At 42.3% G+C, this 19,544-nt stretch overlaps 1 pseudogene; it reads left to right on the plus strand.

Moving 5' to 3' along the window:
* The first annotated feature begins 6,349 nt into the window (after positions 1-6,349).
* The window catches only part of LOC123456575, a 42,646-nt pseudogene continuing 29,451 nt past the window's right edge, over positions 6,350-19,544 (plus strand).

Raw genomic sequence — 19,544 nt, forward strand, 5'->3', positions numbered from 1 at the left:
GCTATAAATCCTGACAACATCCTCAGAATTGTGTCCTAGTAGTCTAGATTTTAATAGGTTTACCCCCTTCTTTGTATCATTTGACATCATTCAAAATTTCTCTGGGGATGTGGGGAGATGGCTAAGTACTTAAAGGCATATGCTTATAAAGCCTGCCAACCTGAATTCAATTTCACAGCCACTCATGTAAAGCCAGGCAGGCATTTATGTCTGGACAAGATCTTCATGTGTGAGTGGACCTGCAGGTACATGCAACACACATGTGTGTGAAGATAAATGAACCAATCATTTTTAAAAGCTTTGCCAAGGGATTACACTGGATCCAAGTATGTCCCTGGGATCCTAATACTTCCTACAGCTGCTCTCACATCACCAATGACAGAAGTGCGATGGAAGAAGAAGTTGAAATAGAAAGTTATAATCCCAATGAACTCAAACTTTCTTCTTTTTTTTTTTTTTTGAGGTAGAGTTTTACTCTAGCTCAGGCAGACCTGGGAATCACTTTGTAGTCTCAGGGTGGCCTCGAACTCATGGCGATCCTCCTCCCTTTGCCTCCCGAGGGCTGGGATTAAAGGTGTACGCCACCACGCCCAGCTCAAACATTTTTTAATTACCAATTAACTTAAACTTTTACGTTTGTAAATTTTACAACCCCCCCCCCAAAAAAAAAACCACACAAATGACTTGGGTCATTCCTACGGACTCAGAAAGCACATAGACAAACAAAAAGAACTGAAACTGTCTGGTTCATTAGCGGGAAGTCTGCCCTGTGTTTCATTTTGTTGTTCTATCTTAGTTCCTATGCTGGAGGCTCCGTTTTAGAATCTAGCTCTATCTCTTCAGTGACTCTCTTCAGAACTGCAAGTCTCTACTTTTGAGCTTTGTCTTGGTAATTGATTTTGATAACTTAGCTTCTCAAAATATGTAACTTTACCATTTTCCCACCGGGTTCCAGCCTTAACCTAGTGCTTGTGTAAACACTGTTAGCTCTTGCTCAATCCTCATGCTTCCACCCTGGGCAAACTCTAACCAACTCCTCACATGTATCTGGAGAGCCACTTTGTTAAAAAAAAAAAAAAAAGACAAACTTGAATGGGTATAAACCATCGTGACAAGGGTTATCAAGTCTGTGAAGAAGTAGTCATCTTAGTCACCTCTTGAGAAATAAAATGTATAAATAAGCCGGGTGTGGTGGCACACACCTTTAATCCCAGCATTCAGGAGGCAGAAGTGGAAGGATTGCATGAGTTCGAGGCCACCCTGAGACTACAGAGTGAATTCCAGGTCAGCCTGAGCTAGAGTGAGACCCTACCTCAAAAAAGCAAAAGAAAAAAAAAAGTTTAAATGAGACATTACCTAGATAATTTCTAAAAAGACAATGCTATATGTTGAATAAAAATGGCATCTTGACAAAAAATAGTTGTAACTAGCATGTGGTTCAGAATATGTAGTATTAGATTTGAAAAACATCTTCATCTATTTATAATATTCAAATTCTCATAAAGCATACCAAGAATTTTCTACATTTGTCTACAAAAAAACTGTTATTTTTCTATAAAGTATTAAACACAGTTTTATTCTTACAAATGGAAATTTCTGATTATGTATAATATTGAATTGTTTGAATTTACAATATTTTTTGAAGCAGGCCAAACAGACTGGCCTTTTAAATTTTATTTTATTTTATTTTTATATATTTATTAGAAAGTGAGGGAGAGAGAAAGAGGGAGAGAGAATGGGCATACCAGGGCCTCTAGCCGTTGCAAATGAACTCCTTATGTATTCCTCACCAAGTGCATGTGGCTTATGTGGGATCTGGAGAATCAAACTTGGGTTCTTGGGCTTCACAGGAAAGTACCTAACTGCTAAGCCATCTCTCCAGCTTTGGCCTTTTTTTTAATATGTGAGAGAATGAGAGAGAGAGAGAGAGGGAGAGAGAGAGAGAGAGAGAGAGAGAGAGAGAGAGAGAGAGAGAGAATTGGTGTGCCGGGGCCTACAGCCACTGTAATTGAATTCCAGATGTGTGGGCCACCTTGTGTGTGTGTGAAACCTTGCACACTTGTGTCACCTTGTGTGTCTAGCTTAAGTGGGATCTGGAGAGTTGAACATGGGTCCTTAAGCTTTGCAGGAAAGTGCCTTAACTTCTAAGCCATCTCTCCAGCTCAATATCTTTTATCGTGGCTAGATATATTAATGTTACTTCAAATGATATTGATGAATAGGTCAGAAAAAGAAATATTGGAAAATAAAAGAGTAATATTTATTCAGAATAATTAACAAAATTATTGCCTTACAAGAAAACTAACTCCTATACATAATTCTCAACTTGTATGTGTGGGAGCTAATTTTCATTGTGAGCGTTGCTGGATTTGGAATCACTGAGGAGACTCATGTCTGGGTGTGCCTGTGAGAGTGTTTCCAGAGAGATTTAAATGAGTAGGAAAAACTCATCCTGAATGTGGCTAGCACCATTCCATGGACTGGATTCCATATGGACTGAATAAAAAGCAGAAATAAGCTGAGCACCTGTGTTCATCTCTATCTTCTTCTTGACAGGAGATGCAATGTGACCAATTGCCTAATACCTGTGCCACCATGTCTTCCCCACCATAATGGACTGTGACCTGAAATAAACAACTTCTCCCTTAAATTGCTTTTTGTCAGGTATATTGTCACAGCAATGAGAAAAGTAATTAACATGGTAAGTAAATTGGATGTGAAGTAACAAAAGAGTGTCTGAGTCTGCCTGTGGAAAGTGTTGGTTCATTTTCAGTGACTGAAGATACATTCAAAGGTAATTGGTTTGGAAAGACATCACATAACTTTAAGGTAATCTCAATGCTGTGACTGGGTTTTGTGTTTAAATAAAGGAAAATATAATAAAAATGTAAAGAAAAAATGAGTCTTAAAACCAGGCTTGGTAGCGTACACCAGTAATTCCAGCACTGTAGGGCTGAGGCAGGAGGAGCACAAGTTCAAGGTCCGTCTGGACTACATAGTGAAGTCCATTTAAAAACATGTCTCCAAGGAAGGAGAGATTGCTTACTGGTTAAGGCATTTGCTTACCAAAGCCGAAGGATCCCAGTTTGATTCTCCAGAACCCATGTAAGCCAGATGCACAAGGGGGTGCATGCATCTGGAGTTCATTTGCAGTGGCTGGAGGTCCTGGCAAGCCCATTCTTTCTCTTTCTCAAAAATAAAAATAAATATATTTAAAACAAACAACCAAAAAAAAAAAATGTCACCAGAATAGTCTCACACAACTTAAAGAGATAATTCTTTCTTGCCCTGTATTCTTGGCACTTTCTTGAAGATCAGGGTCCTTGTGGTTGTTTGATTCACGGGTCCCCCATAAACTTAGGTGTTCTGAATGCTAGGTTCCCAGATGATGGAGATTTGGGAATTAATGCCTCCTGGAGGCAGTGTATTGTTGGGGCGGGCTTATGGATGTTATAGCCAGTGTCTCCTTGCCAGTGTTTGGCACACTCTCCTGTTGCTATTGTCCACCTTATATTAGCCAGAGGGTGATGTCCACCCTCTGCTCAAGTCATCATTTTCCCCTGCCATAATGGAGCTTCTGCTCCTTGAGTCTGTAAGCAAAAGTAAGCCATTTTTCCTCACAAGCTGCTCTTGTTCAGGTTATTTCTGCCAGAATGCGAACCTGACTGCAAAAGTAAAGTTTGGTACCAGAGGAGTAGGATTGCTGCTAGACACCTGACTGTGTGGCTTTGGCCTTTTGAAGCTGATTTTCAAGAGGAATGAGGAAGGATTTGAAACGTTGGCCTAAGAGATGCCTTGCAGTGCTGTAAGTACAGCTTGATGGAATATTCTGGTCAGAGTTGAAAGACCTGAATGCAGTGAGAACTATGGACTGTGAGGTTTGCCTTACTAGGGTGAGAAAGAGCTTTGTTTGGACTGGGCTAGAAGCAGACTGTGTGAGAGGCTTGCTGTTACACCCATGTCTTGAGAATTTGTGCAGGGTTGCATTGTGTAGAAATGGACTGCTGTGAGCAGAGGGATATGGCACATGAAAAATGAAATCTTTGGGCTGAAATTGCTGCCTGTTCAGCTGCAATTGAGATATTACAACCATTGAGACTGGGCCAGCTAACCTACATTGGAACAACAGAAAGAATGTAGTCTTTTGAAGGGGCCAGAATGCTGAAGGATTTTCCTGTTCTTCAAAGTCTACTTTATTCCCCCTGGATTAACAAATTGGCACCCTATCTGGTATTGTTGAATATAAGAAGTGCAGGAAAGAGAGGGTCGTTGAATTTGCAACACGGACTTGTGTTTTGGAAATGGCCATGGACAGTGTGAAGCAGGTTTGCTCATTGCCTGCATGGAGACCCCATGGAGCCATGAGGATGAACTGTGGATTGCAGTGGAGACCCAGTGGAGATGCCAGGACCACGAGATGGCTGCCAGGGAGAGCTGATGGCCCCAGATGATGTTTTGCAGGACTGTGAGTAGCCTAGCTGGAGGGGCAGAATTGGAACTCCAGAGACTTGTTGCTGGTTAGAGTTATTGAACTTGGAGACTTGTCACTGGCTAGAGTTACTGGACTTGGAGCTAAAGAGTTTGATTTTTTCCCTGTTTAAATCATGTATTGTTTGAGTTATTTCTTGGCTATGTCCAATGCCATATTTTGCAGTGTGTTTATTCTGTGCCCTTATGATTTTTTTTTTTTTGGTGTTATGGCTCAGTTAAAAGACCTTGGATTATGGAGATATTTGAACATCATTATAACTGATAAAAAATAGGGAGACTTAAAGTTGGACTGAATGCATTTCATATTACATCATGGATGGTTATCAGTTTATGGGGGCCAGGGGAAGAATGTGAGGTTTGATTCAGGTGTCCCCCATAAACTTAGGTGTTCTGAATGCTAGATTCCCAGCTGTTGGAGATTTGGGAATTAACACCTCCTGGAGGCAGTGTATCGCTGGGGGTGGGCTTATGGGTGTTATTGCCAGTTCCCCCTTGCCAGTGTTTGGCACACTCTCCTGTTGCTATTGCCCAACTTATGTTGGCCAGGGGGTGATGTCCAACCCTCTGCTCATGCCATTGCTTCCCTTGCCATCATGGACCATCTTCCCCTTGAGTCTGTAAGTAAAAATGCCCCTTCTATTCCCCACAAGCTGCTCTTGGTCAGGTGATTTTTGCCAGCAATGCAAACCTGACTGCAAAAGCCCTGTGCATATATTGATTTATTTCTAGACTCTGTATTCCATCCCACTCATTGATTGGTCTGCCTATATTCTACAATACCAAGTTGATAACTGAAACTTTGTAATATGTGTTAGAATTCAGAAAAATGATGCCTCCAGCTTTCTCCTTCTTACTCAAGATTGCTTTAGCTATTCGTGGAGTATTGTGGTTCCATACAAAACACCCTGATTTTGTGACTGGACTGGAGGCATGATGTCATTGCGTCCAAGCTGCTGTCTCCATTCTTCCCCAGGTGGCTACACTACCCAGACCCTTTGGAGCTTCTAGAGTAGTAAGACAGATGTCAGGACTCTGAGAAACTCTGGAAGTTGAGGCATGGAATGCATGCATAAAACTCTAATAAACTGAATGTGGTGGTGTACACCTTTAATCCCAGCATTCAGGAAGTAGTGATGGGAAGATTAGGAATTCAAGGTCCTCCTTGGCTCCATAGTTAAGTGGGGTTTTTTTTTGTGTGTGTGTGTTTTGAAGTAGGGTCTCACTCTAGCCCAGGCTGACCTAAAATTCAGTATGTAGTCTCAGGGTGGCCTTGAATTTATGGCCTCCTACCTCTGCCTCCCGAATGCTGGGATTAAAGGCATGTACCACCATGCCTGGCTCATAGTAAGTTTTTTTTAAAAAAATATTTTATGTATTTATTGGAGAGAGAGAGAGAAAGAGAAGGAATTGGCATACCAGGGCCTCCAGCCATTGCAAACAAACTCCAGAAGCATGTGCCACCTTATGCATCTGGCTTACATGGCTCCTGGAGAATTGAACCTGGGTCATTTGACTTTGTAGGCAAGTGCCTTAACTGCTTAGTTACCTCTCCAGCCCCTCCATAGTAAGTATGAGGCCAGCCTAGGTTACATGAGATTCAATCTCAAAATAAAAAATAAAGAAAGAAAAATATGTGCATGCATATGCACATGCATAAATCTCCATCCTTTTTAAAAGGAAGCTGAGCGGATAAAGGCTTCATTTGCTCACCTTGTGTTGAACAGGGCAAAGGAGCTCTGGCATCTACTAGCCAACCCATCATTTCTGTCCTCCTATATTTAAGTTAGATCATGCTCCACCTATTAACACTCTAAGACTGGCAAGAGGAGACACAATCCACTAGTGAACTCCTTCAGTAATGTTGGGGTACTGCGTATGCGAACTGACTCCATCCCCTCCGAGAAACTGGAAGTGTGAGGATCTTTTCCTGCTCCCCTGGTGCTGGGCCAAAGACAGAGATTCCAGTGACAGGGCTTCAGCGAGCCTGGTTTCACATTCGCTTCAGGGCTCAGGAATCTTTGGTTTCTTTTCTGGATTTCTCGTAAGAGGAAGTTGTCAGTGACTCACTGCTGAACCAATGCATTGGTAGGAAGGCCCAGGGATTCTCCCTCTACCTCTCCCTGGCATTGCTCTTTGGTTTGCCTTTTCTCCTATCTTCTTTTCTCTCCTCTCTCTGTTTATGTTTTCTTTTCAGTATTTCAATATACTTGTAATAGTTTCTTTAAAATTATTTCTGAGAGGGACTTCCAGCCAAGATGGCAACAGCCTAGCTGCACTGCAAATCCTGGGGAAAGAAAGATGCAGATCCTAAGGAGAGAGCCACCCCATCATACCTCAAAAGGGTCCCGGCTGAAACTAAGGAAAATTGGCGAAACAAGCAAGGGTGCTGTTTTCTTGGTGAACTGGATACCAGCACAAGGGGGAAGGAGACCAACACAGAGAAAAATCACCTCCTACCAAATCAGAGAGCCAGAGCCCCAGAGGCCCCCAACACCTCATCACTGAAGCAGACCAAAAATGAACCCAACATGGCTCAGGGAAATTTTGTGGAAGAGGGGGCGGAAAGAATGTCAGAGCCGGGCTGGAGAGATGGCCTAGCGGTTAAGTGCTTGCCTGTGAAGCCTAAGGACCCCGGTTCGAGGCTCGGTTCCCCAGGTCCCACGTTAGCCAGATGCACAAGGGGGCGCACGCATCTGGAGTTGGTTTGCAGAGGCTGGAAGCCCTGGCGCGCCCATTCTCTCTCTCTCCTCTATCTGTCTTTCTCTCTGTGTCTGTCGCTCTCAAATAAATAAATAAAAAATGAACAAAAAATAAAAAAAAAAAGAATGTCAGAGCCACATGTTGGGTCATGATGTGCAGAGACATTTATTGTACCAATAACTGTGGGCTAACTCCACAAAGCACAACCCATATACCTCAACAAGGAGGGGCCAATGGTGAGGGGGTAGGTCACGGAAGATCCTAATAATGGTACCAAACTGACTGTATTTGCTGAATACAAAACTAATAAAAAAATATTTCTGAGACTATGTGAACTGAATACTTCCTGGCTTTGGATCATATCTCACTGCTTGTTTTCATGTGATTAATTGTACATTGGATGCTAGCTATCAAGGATATAGCTAAGAGCTGGGGTGAATTTGTTATCCTCACGTAGAGAGTAAAACATCATCTGCCCCATGTGGGATCTTGTTTTCATTGCTAGAGATGGATCCCAGGGCCTCGCAATGCTCCAGTGCTCTATAGTGAGCTCGAACCCCAGCCCCGGGGTCTTATTTTGAAGTTTCTCCCAGGTGGATCTAGTATACATGCCCTTTGGACGAGGGCTATAGTTGCGGTCACTATGCATGCCTCGCTTCTTCCTTCTCTAAGGAGTGTCCCACTTCGCCCATGTGCCTTCTCTTCTTTAACAGATCCGAATTTCAATGTCTTCTGGTCGATGCCAGTTCTGGCAAATATACAGAAGTCAGTTCTGTGTAATTGTTCTTGGCTGTCCTTATGTAACTGCAACCAATTCCTGCACAGCTCTGTTGGAAAGACTCAAGAAGATCGCAGGCAACTTTCTGGAGCCTTTGCTTTGCAGAATTCCCCTTTCTCTGGAGCTCTGTATTGGCCTCAGTGGGCCCGCATCTTTGTCTTCTTAACTCAGCAGGGCTACCATGCCTCTGCTTGGCCTTCCTCTCTCTAAGCCAGAGACCCACTTTGTTTATTTTCTATCTCTAAGGAATCACGGTCCTTCACTTTTTGTTGCTCAATGTTTGACAAGAGTGCTTTCATATATTTTGTCCAAGTTTACAGTTACTTATGTGAAAGGTCAAATCTGTTGCCATTTACTCTATCATGGTTAGAAGAACTGCTGTCACCTTCAGAACTCATTGATTTACTAATTTCCATTCAGTGTCTTCTGTATTCCCATATTGTGCTAAATCCCACCTGATACACAGAAGAGAGCTAAGACAGAACCCCTGACCTTAAGGTACACACAGAGCAGCTAAAGAAAAAAAACATGTGCATTGACTGTTCCTTTACTCGAAATGTCCTCCCTGGTCTGCCTTTGTGCTTATAAAACACTGATTCGGGTTGGAGAGATGGCTTAGTGGTTAAGCGCTTGCCTGTGAAGCCTAAGGACCCCGGTTCTAGGCTCGGTTCCCCAGGTCCCACGTTAGCTGGATGCACAAGGGGGCACACGCGTCTGGAGTTCGTTTGCAGAGGCTGGAAGCCCTGGCGCGCCCATTCTCTCTCTCCCTCTATCTGTCTTTCTCTCTGTGTCTGTCGCTCTCAAATACATAAATAAATAAATACAAAACAAAACAAAAATAAAACACTGATTCATGCAGATGAAAAGTATGTGCTTAAAGTCACGGTCTCAATGAACGTAACTATGCTCTCCTTAAGTTACTTGCCTAGTTACTGTGACAAAATGCCTAACCAAAGCAGCTTAGGGAAATAAGGTTCTATTTAGACTTATAGTTCAAAGGGGTATAGCTCATAATGGGATGGAAACCACGGCAGCTGGAGTGTGGGTAGCTGGTCACATTATGTCTATTGTCTAGAAGCAGAGAGAGAGAGATGAATGCTGGTACTCAGTTCCTGTTTATTCACCCAGGACCTCAATACGTGGAATGGTGCTGCCCACATTTGCAGTAGGTTTTCCCACAGCAATTGATTCCATAGAAACTTCCTCACAGACATGCCCAGACTTTTGTTGCCTAGGTGATTCCAAATTCGGTTGACAGCCAGTATTAACCATCATAGTCTCCCTTGAACCTAAAACCTGTATATGTTTTCTATCTGGGTATCTTAAAAATAATTCCATGTTTCATTATGTATATTTATCTTGCTTAGTATGTGAGCTTCTCTAAGGCAAGGATAATAACCTTTGCCCAGTACCTAGCATTGTAACTAGGACAGAACAGATTTGCAAGACAATTACTTTTACTTGAATGGAGAAATGAATATACAGATATGCAAATATTAGATATGGGTGAATTAAAGCATAAGATATTCTAAATACAGTGGTGGTACTCACTAGTGCACAATAAAACATAAAAAAGAGATTATACATTATTGAGATCATTAGAAAAGGCTGTGGAGATTAAGTATTCTTGTGTTGGTATGGTAGAAAAATATATAGCCCTTACCCTATCCTTGTCCTAATAAATAGAATCCATGAATGTTAGTTTATTTTAAAAAAAGGGACATTGTGAGTATGAATACATTAAGAACTTTAAAACGAGATTATTCTGGATTATCCAGTGTAATACTAAGAGATCTTTAAAATATCATAAAAGAGAGCTGGAGGGATGGCTGAGTGGCTAAGGTACTTGCCTGGAATGTCAAAGGACGCAGGTTCAATTCCCCGAAATCCACTTAAGCCAGAGCACAAGGTGGCACACGTGTCTAGAATTCGTTTGCCATGGCTGGAGGCCTGGTGTGCCCATTCTCTCTCTTTTTCTGTGTGTGTACATCTCTGTATCTCTCTCTCAAATAAGTAAATAAAAAATTAAAATATCATAACAAAAAGTATAGTGACAAAGTAAAAAAGTCAAAGTGACACAGTAAGATAAACACTTGATCAACCACTGCTGGCTTTGGAAATAGGGGAATGAAACCACTAGTCAAGAAATGTAGGCAACTTTTTACTGCTATTACCCGAAGAGGAGTTGGCAACTTAAATTGAATATTTCTGGGCAACTTGAAAAGAACACATGAATAGAACTGTTTCTCCAAAAATCATGCAGAAGTCACATGTTGGCCTGGGTAGATTTATGGTACAACCCAAAAGACCATCCTTTGTATGTCCAAAGATTTCACAGAAGAATAACTTCTTAACTTCCGTCTCTCTTCCAGAATGTTTCCTGAGTCCATTTTCAAAGATGAACTTTCTTGCAGCCAGCTTTCACAAAGAAATAAGAAGTGATCATGCATTTCCTTATTAATTCTCTGTCTTGATGAACTAAAATATTCTCACTGCTGTCTACATGGTCCTTGTCATCTAGGAACATGGGTACAGTAGGAAAGTTCCAGGTAGTGGGGCAGACTCCCAGTTCATCTCTTTTCTTCTCTTCATTTCCTCTCCTCATTTTCAATGAGCAGGATGTTTTTAGCATGATGGTGCATGAAAACTTGGCCAGTAAGGATGTTCAGTATTAGCAAGAGGAAAGGTCTGATGGCTTCTCTATGCCGAAGGCTTTGAAAGGCACAAACCTCCTCCCTGAAGAGATTGTAAGAAACCATTGTATGAAGACTCACAAAACATCACCCTCAGTAGTGAATAATTCCCAGCCTTGACAACACTCAAGGGTCCAGTTCATTTGGGAATCATGCTGGATAGAGCTGGAGTGTGAAAGGGTAAAAGCAGGGAGAATGGGAAAACAGGATTTGTGTAGGCTGAAAGTAAAACTAGTTGGTAAAGTGAAAAATCCTTTGTACAAACTTAGGTGATCTTAATGTGCTTAACAATGGGTTAGTGGTTAGAAATGGGCAATCACTGGGGCTGAAGAGATGGCTTAATATGTAAAGTACTTGCCACACAAACACAAAGGCCCTGAATTCAGATTCTCAGTACCCATGTATAAAAGCTTGGTTTGGTGGCATGTGCCTGTGATTCCAGCACTGAGGAGACATAGACAGGCGAATCCCCATTCTTATTCTCTCTTCCTGTGTCTTTCTCTCTCTCAGATAAATAAATAATAAAATATTTTCAAAAATAAAATACAGTGTTTTTAAAAGACTAGCCTCTTATAATTTATATAAAATAAAAAAAAAACATTAAAAAGTGGGTGGGTTTTGGTGCTGAACGTCTTGAATATTGGTGGCTACTGAGGCAGCAGAATGGTAACTTTGAGGCCAGTCTGGACTATATAGCAAGACCCCATCTTAAAACGTTCTTGTTGTCAACAAGTAAAAAGACAACACTTATATTCTTTACAATCATACTGTTTTTTTTTAGTACCCTTCTCACTCTTTAGGCTTTACCTACATTCATCCTCATCTATATACATAGAACAAAAATATATCAGGCTGGAGAGATGGCTTAGCAGTTAAGGTGTTTGCTTGTGAAGCCAAAGGACCCAGGTTCGATTTCCCGGGACCCACACAATCCAGATGCACAAGGGGGCGCATATGACGGGAGTTCATTTGCAGTGGCTGAAAGCCCTGGTATGCCCATTCTCTTTCTCTCCCTCAAATTAAAAAAAAAATTATATATATATATATATATATATATATGATATGAGAAGTGGGGATAGCAAAGGGACACATGTGACATGGAATCAGAAAGGAGGGGGAGCCGGGCGTGGTGGCGCACACCTTTAATCCCAGCACTCGGGAGGCAGAGGTGGGAGGATAGCCGTGAGTTCGAGGCCACCCTGAGACTACAGAGTGAATTCTAGGTCAGCCTGGGCTACAGTGAGACCCTACCTCGAAAAACCAAAAAAAAAAAAAAAAAAAGAAAAAGAAAGCAGGGGGAACACAAGGGAGGACAAGAGCGGGTAGAGGAGAGAGGAGAATCCATCCCCTAGCAATAAGAGCATAATGAAGGCCTGGGGAAATGGCTCAGCAGTTAAAGGCACTTGCTTGCAAACTCTGCTGGCCTGGATTTCGACTCCCGAGTACCTACGGAAAGCCAGAGGCACAAAGTGGCACATGCATCTGGAGTTTGTTTGCAGTGGCAAGGGGCCCTAGCGCTCCCATACTCATTCTCTCTCATAAACAAATCAAAATATGAAAAAAGAAAATTTCATGATGGTATCTAATATTTTAGGTTAATTCAAATAAACAAATTATTTAAAAAAACATTATACTGCTCAAGGAAGTTGTCTTAGCAAGAAGCAACCTGCTTCTACCTTAAATTTTTGTTGTTGTTTTTGAGGTAGGGTCTCACTCCAACTTAGGCTGACCTGGAATTCACTATGTAGTCTCAGGGTGGCCTCGAACTCATGGTGATCCTCCTACCTCTGCCTCCCAAGTGCTGGGATTAAAGGCGTGTGCCACCACACCCAGCTAAAATGTTTCTTGATTTTTCAAAAAAATTATTTCAGAGAGAGAGAAGGAGAGAGAACACATATAGACAAAGAGAATGGGTACGTCAAGATGCATACACCACTTTGTGCATCTGGCTTTATGTGGGTACTGAGAAATTGAATCTGGGACCTTAGGTTTTGCAGGCAAATACCTTAACCACTAAGTCATCTCTCCAGCCCTTAAAAATATTTTTTTTTAATTTTTTTTATTTGCAAGGAGATGGGGCAGGGGGAGATGAGAGAATAGCCATGTCAGGAATTCTGGCTGCTGCAAGCAAACTCCAGATGTATCTGCCATTTTGTGCATCCAGCTTGTGGGTAGACACTAGGGAATCAAACCTTGGTCATTAGGCTTTTCAGGCAAACACCTTAACCATTAAGCAATCTCACCAGTCCTCTTTCTACATCTTGGACTGAATGCTGAAAATACTGGTGGGACTGCATTTGAAAATGTGACATGGTCATAGACCTTTCTTCTAGGTTCCTGTCTCTGCAGCTAAAGAATGGAATGGATTGAGTGGACTTGGTGGTGCATGTCTTTAATCCTAGCACTTGGGAAGTAGAGGTAGGAGGATTGCCATAATGTCCAGGCCACCCTGAAACTACATAGTGAATTGCAGGTCAGCTTGGGCTTGAATAATCCTACCTTGAAAACCCCCCTCAAAAAAGAATGGAATGGATAGATGGACAGTGAAGGGTGAATCAACAAGGAGTACATCATTTACGCAGGAATTCAAGTCAAGCAGAAAATGGACTTTCAGTGGCAAAGGGATGCTGACCAAAAGGACACAAAGGTGGCAGTTACAGTTCTGACTTGGTGGTGGCCAGTCGTCAGCTAGGAGGACACCAAGGTGTATTAAAGCTCTCGACAGACTTCAGTGGAACAGTCAAGAGGGGTTGAATTAGGTTTCCCAGAGATACAAACAGTTCTGGCCTGAGCACAAACGACTCTGGAGGGCAGATTCAGCCTCCCCCTTCACTTTCTGTGGAGTTTGGCCCTCTAAAGTGTCAAGTGCAGGGTTTATATAGATAGGTCCTGATTGGTCATGCAAATTAAGTGAAAATCACAGGGATCAATCAGAAGAGCCTGTGAATTCCCAAAATGCCCAAAAGTTGTCACAGGACGTTGCCCTGGTAACCACGAGAGTGAGTTGGCTTAAAAAAAATTGGCTGAGCGTGGAGCAAGTGTCAAGGGCTCTTGCCAGCATTCGAGTCACCACCATGGGAAGGGCACTTTGCTCTCAGACAATAGTGGAGGCAAGCAATTGTGAGGCAGCACTCAGTTGTCAAAACTGGTGCATGCCAACAGCCAGGCAGTTTGCGGTGGGAGCCCAAGGCTTTCCCGCAGGGCTGCCTGCCCCAATCACAGCCTAGGGAGCCCTTTCTTCCCTTCTCAGTGGGGGCGTTAGAGACTGAATGATCAGCACCAGGGGGATGCGGGGTTATTTTGTAGTGGCAGCTCTTCTGATGGTCCTCAGTGCCCACTATACAGGTGGTCATCTCCTCGCCAAGGCAGATCCTCACTCATATGAGGCAGTTCCTAGAGTATAGGGAAGGGTGTTCTCCTCTGCTGATTGCTTACTTACATTCCCAGAATGGATAGAGCAATCGGCCCAAGAAGAAATCAAACAATGGGCTGGAGAGATGGCTTAGCGGTTAAGCGTTTGCCTGTGAAGCCTAAGGACCCTGGTTCGAGGCTTGATTCCCCAGGACCCACATTAGCCAGTTGCACAAGGGGGCGCACGCGTCTGGAGTTCCTTTGCAGTGGCTGGAGGCCCTGGCGCGCCCATTCTCTCTCTGTCTGTTGCTCTCAAATAAACAAACAAACAAAAACTAAAATAAAAGAAATCAAACAAGCCAGGCATGCTGGCACACGCCTTTAATCCCAGCACTCGGGAGGCAGAGGTAGGAGGGTCACCATGAGTTCAAGGCCACCCTGAGACTACACAGTGAACGCCAGATCAGCCTGGGTTTGAGTGAGACCCTACAAAAAATAAGACAAACAAACAAAAAAGAAATCAAACAAGCATGTGTGTGCCTGTTAAGAGTATTGGACCCACTCTGAGTTATGACAGACATGAAAGCCCAATGAGCCTTTCATTAGCAGTGGACAGCTGCCCTGGCCCCAGCTAATGTTGCACAGCGCGTCAGGATTTACTGGGCTCTTAGTGACAATGTACGGGTGGAGGGTAGATAATTTGTCCAAGATCTAATACAAATGGTCAAACAATGATGTGTTCTAGCAGATTCGTTTGTACTGTCTGGCACTCAAAAGAAGAGCACCCTCCCATGAGGGCGGCTCTGGCACAGAGACTCTAGAAGCTTCTTCCCAACTCAGTCATGGTAAGGGAAGAGAACAACAGCAATCAATAGACCCTCCCCTCCACAAAAGAATCTTTTCCCTGTATCTACTCTGTCCAGAGAGAGGAGGACAAAAAGAAGGAAACACTGAAGAATTATTCCAAGCTCTATGTTACTTGAACTTTAATTTAGCTCCCCAGATCTTGGAAAGAAGCCTCTGGAAATGCCCTTTGGTCACCAGGATAAAATATTCCTTAGAATGAAGAACATTCTTTCTGGTCACATGAACATGGTTTCCTGTTAGTTTACCAGGCATTTAACTGCTCTACTTATTTTTCCAGCCCACCCTCAAAGTTCCTTCCAACGAACTCGAAGGATCTTAACAGAAGTCAAAGACTCTTCCATTCAGCCTTGTTCTGCTTCCCCGGGGGGAATCTGTAGTTCTTTTCCTGTCCTTGGTTGGGAAGTCCAAAAAGGACAGATACAGGGAGATGGGACAATTGGGAAGTTTCAATGGCAGCAATGATCTAAGAACAAAATGACGTTCTAATAGCTTCACAATATCATCTTTCAAGAACATCTGACCAAGCTTTAAGCCATGCCTGTTCACTGGCATTTGCTCATCTTTTTCTTTGAGAAGGGTGAAGAAAACAATAACCATTCCCAAGTAGAGCAGGCGTACAGAAACCTCTGGGAGTCTATACATTTTGTTCCCACTGCTGTAGACAAGGTGTTTAGTGAGGACCTTTCTGATGAGGGAACAGTTGAATACAGAAGTGAATCATTAAAAAAAAAAAAAGAGCCAGAAAAGCAGATATGGTGGCACATACTTTATGTTCTGAGCGTTGTGTAGGCCAAGGGAAGAGGGTTATGAGTTTGAGGTTAACCTAGGTTAGTTAGTGAGATCCTGTCCCTCAGAAGCAAAGCAAAAACAAACAAAACCTGGCTCCAGGGAGAATTGAGAACATGCACTCCCGGGAGAGGGAGCTGGTCTTTCCACAATGTTAGAATGTACTGATCCACAATCTATAACAGTTTCATCAGCAGCAATTTGCCAAGTCATACTGATTTTACTTGACAGGTATTTGAACTCTTATTCTGACCCTAATTTCCAATATTAATTCTGAGATTGTGCATGTATGTGTGTTAAAGACTGTCTAAGAAAGTACTCCAGAGGCTGCAGATCTGAGAGGCTGTTCAGAAGTCAGAGGCAGGGGAAGAGAACTATAGACTCTCCCCACAGCTGATACAGATATAAGGAAACGTCTATAGGAATTGCATGCACATACTGTCTGGGCACATAGCTGTGCAGTGTCGGTTTCAGTGGCAGGCTACCTTGAATGTCACTTTGAAGTGGGCTCCAGAGCCATAGGCAACTGTTCTCAAGTGGGAGCCTGGGGACAGAGACAAAAATCCTTCTCTGAAGCAAGTTTCTGGGGCTCATGTCAACTGGCTGAGTGATTGATGAATGTGCCTGCAAAATTTTGGGCTTGGGGCCCTTCTTTTAGAGTTCTAGGTGAGGGACTTGTATGTGGTGCGATCAATAAACTTATTTGTCTGGTACTGCTAATATGAATTGATATATGGGTAGGCATCATTATCGGCATAAAATGAATTGTCAGTTTATGCATGCGCACTGGCATGCTGGCAGACATTAATTGTTTACCTGTGTCAACAAGTTGTAGGGCCACTCTTTCTTGGCACTTGTACTCAAAATAAAGCAATTCAGGTCAATGCAGTTGCTATATTTGAAAGTTGATATTTCATATGACGGAGTAACCTGGAGCAGACCTAGCCTACTAAAGTGACCACAAAATGTCTATCCTCTATTGAATGAACAAACAAGATTTAGCATATACATACAGTTGGATATTATACAGCTATAAAATGAATGAGGTATCGATAAATGCTGTAACAGGGATAAAACTTGAAAACATTTCAGCAAGTGTAAGAAGCTAGACTTATACCTCACAATTCATCTAAGTGTATTTTAATGTATAGCTTAATAACTTTTATTTTAGCTTTGATTTTTACAGACAGGATCTCAGGTAGACTAGGCTGGCCTTGGACTCACTATATAGTTGAGGCTGGCCTTGAGCACCTTACCCTCTTGCTATCACTTCCCCCAAATTAAAGGCTTTTAGTACATTTGCAGAGTTTTGTAACTGCAACTGTAGTCAAATCAGAACATTTGTGTCACCTCAGAAAGAAACCATGTGTATGGTCGAATTTATTTGACAAAAAAAAACTCTGTTACAATAAAAAGCTGGGTTTGAGTTAAAGTTTGAGGTTCAAGTAGAAATATTGAATGGGTCATTGGACACATGAGTCTGAGAATTCAGAAGAGAGGCTCAGGCTGGGGAACTGTTTGGAAGTTTTTATTTATTTATTTGAGAGAGAGAGAGAGAGAGAGAGAGAGAGAGAGAGCAAGAGAGCACACCAGAGCCTCCAGACACTGCAAATGAATTCCAGATGTGTGCACCCCCTTGTGCATCTGGCTGGCATGGGTCCTGGGGAATTGAACCTGGATCCTTTGGCTTTGCTGGCAAACACCTGAACCGCTAAGCCATGCCTCCAGCCCTGGAGGGTTTTTTTTTTTTTTTCTGGAGGGGATGTATTATTATTTAACACTATTTTCCTCTTCATTTCTAATGGAGGTTTGGGTACAATGATGCATTAAGGACTTTTTATTAAGGATTCATTATCAGCAAGAAAAATGCTTTAAGAAATTCCATGTGGACTATGATTAGGTTTTGGATGGAAAATCACCATAACACCATTAGAGTGAAATTCACTTCTTAGCCATGATCTATAGTGACTGTTTCCTATTAATCTGCTCAAAAGCATCATATAGGCTTGCTATATGTACCCCTTTGTTTTGGTCTTTGAGTTGGCCTATGATTTAACATACACATCTTTAACTGAATATACTTTAAAATGATGGTTCATCAATTTGCATAGAACATCAGGACATTTGAGTGATATACTCCCATTTCTCTTACCTTTTACACTATTATTGACAAAAATTTTATAGCTACATATTTGTAGACAACATAATATGCTGTTACTGTTTTTGATGTAAAGCTAATTATCTTTTAAAAGATCTATTTTATTTATTTATTTATTTATTTCAGAGAGAGAGTGAGAGAGAGAACGGGCACGCCAGGGCCTCCAGCTACTGTAAATGAACTCCAGACACACATGTCCCCTTGTGCATCTGGCTTACATGGGTCCTGGGGAATCAAACCTGGGTCCTTTGGCGTTGCAGGCAAACGTCTTAACCACTAAGCCATCTCTCCAGCCCTAATTATCTTTTTTAAAAAAATTAAAAATGATGCCGGCTGTGGTGGCGCACGCCTTTAATCCCAGCACTTGGGAGGCAGAGGTGGGAGGATCATCGAGAGTTCAAGGCCACCCTGAGACTCCATAGTGAATTCCAGGTCAACCTGGACCAGAGTGAGACCCTACCTTGAAAAACCAAAAAAAAAAAAAAAAGAAAATTAAAAATGAGAAAAATTCAGGCTGTTAATGCAGAGAACTATAACGAGTGACGTGCTAAGAATAAGTGATGGGTGAGTACTTGCCTTAAAGGTGACATACACATCACCCCCTCCAGGGCTCAGGGAACACTGGAGGACCCTTGCAAGAATGTAAGGGCTGAAGCCGGGCGTGGTGGCGCACGCCTTTAATCCCAGCACTCGGGAGGCAGAGGTAGGAGGATCACCATGAGTTCAAGGCCACCCTGAGACTACAGAGTTAATTCCAGGTCAGCCTGGACCAGAGTGAGACCCTACCTCGAAAAAACAAAAAAAAAAAAAAAAAAGAATGTAAGGGCTGGAGGCTGAGGACAAGTGCTGTGGAACTTTTGTCCAGACGTGACAAGATCACTGCCTTCATGAACCCACAGCATCTACGGTCATCTGCACATGACCTGCACATGGTACGGCCAGTGACCATTCTGTTGTAGATAAGGGAGGGGCTTTCCAGGCCACTCCCATCCCTAAAGAGCTAATAATAGCTAACGATGGACACAGATGGGGAGTCATTCTCTTCTGGAACATAGCCACCAGTAAGAGACAAGAGCAAAAAAGGAATACATAAGACGGAGGGGACAAAGGAGGGTAATGAGGGGCATAGGTAATCAAAGTGTAATCTATACATATAAAATGTAAAAAAAAATAATTCATATTTAAAATGAGAAAAATTCAAGTATCTGTGTATTTACCATTCGGGACAAGTTCATGTTTTTGTTTTAAATCACAACTTCTATCTGGTATAACTTTCTTTTCTTTTCTTTCTTTCTTTTTTTTTTTGTTTTTTTGAGGTAGGTTCTTACTCTGGCCCAGGCTGACCTGGACTTCACTATGTAGTCTCAGGGTGGCCTCGAACTCACGGTGATCCTCCTACCTCTGCCTCCCAGGTGCTGGGATTAACGGCATGTGCTACCACACCCGGCTCTGGTATAACTTTCTTTAAGCAGAAAGACTTCCCTTAATACTTCCATGATTCTGGGCCCCTTAGCATGAAATACATCTGTTATTTGTTAGGACATAACCTTCATTTCACCTTCATTCTTGAAGAATATATTCTTGGGGGATATTTGGAAATTTAAAGTTAGGTTTTTCTTTTTGGTTTGTAGTGTTTCTGCTGAGAAGCTCGCAGTCATACCTATGATCCCTGTATAATACATATCTTTTTCTTCTCCGGCTAATATGGAGATTTTTTTCC

The sequence above is a fragment of the Jaculus jaculus genome, chromosome X, assembly GCF_020740685.1.
Source record: "Jaculus jaculus isolate mJacJac1 chromosome X, mJacJac1.mat.Y.cur, whole genome shotgun sequence".
Lineage (NCBI taxonomy): Eukaryota > Metazoa > Chordata > Mammalia > Rodentia > Dipodidae > Jaculus > Jaculus jaculus.